Raw genomic sequence first — 854 nt, forward strand, 5'->3', positions numbered from 1 at the left:
AATTCTAAATATTCATGTCATCTAGGAATAAATGCCATTCGCTAACTGACAGTACTAGTTTTTCTGTTTATGGAACCATGAATATTTATCTTTGTGGCAACTGTCTAAATTCCGGAGCTCCGTTTCTGAAATCAAGATATCATCTTCAGAATAATGCGAAGGGAATTGGAACCCAAATCACGGCTGATCATAGCATTTATTCTTTTGATTCCATAAAAAGAAGTTTGAATGCGTGTGAAACAACGAATCCTAAGGTACAAAGTATCAGATTCCTTTTTTTCCGATTCTGAGGAAATAACAAATTCTCTATGATTATAAAGGGGGGCCCGGCCTCCCACAGCGGTATGAAAGACACGTAAATTGATATAACATTGAATTTATAACAAAAAAATGATCCCCGACTCAAAAAACAACAACAAAACGGATCATTCTTGTAGGATATATGTCACTGTTCTTCCTTCCCTCCTGTTTCTTGAATATTCCATTTAGCCTTGTATCAAATCGAACGCAGCTTTGCATGTATCGGTGTCCTTCGTTCAATAACAGTTAGTCATAACAGAAGGCAGGAGGGAGCAAGGTCTATATAACTTATATAGACCTTGGGAGGGAGAGAGTAGATATCACGGGATCCGAGAGTGACTGAGAAATTCCGTCGTGAATGTCCTTTGGCGGGAATTCACTCCACTGCGAAGTTTTCGGTGAAAATTTTCGCTTCGTGTCTATTTTAGGATATTATTGACGACTCTTGTAATGAAATTAAAGGAGGTAAGCATATTTTTTTCCGAATATTTACATTCTTTTCTTTGTCTAATCATCTTGCGTATTCTGGATAGGTTTTTCAAAAAATTCAAGTT

Source organism: Penaeus monodon, chromosome 25 (assembly GCF_015228065.2).
Source record: "Penaeus monodon isolate SGIC_2016 chromosome 25, NSTDA_Pmon_1, whole genome shotgun sequence".
NCBI classification, from domain to species: domain Eukaryota; kingdom Metazoa; phylum Arthropoda; class Malacostraca; order Decapoda; family Penaeidae; genus Penaeus; species Penaeus monodon.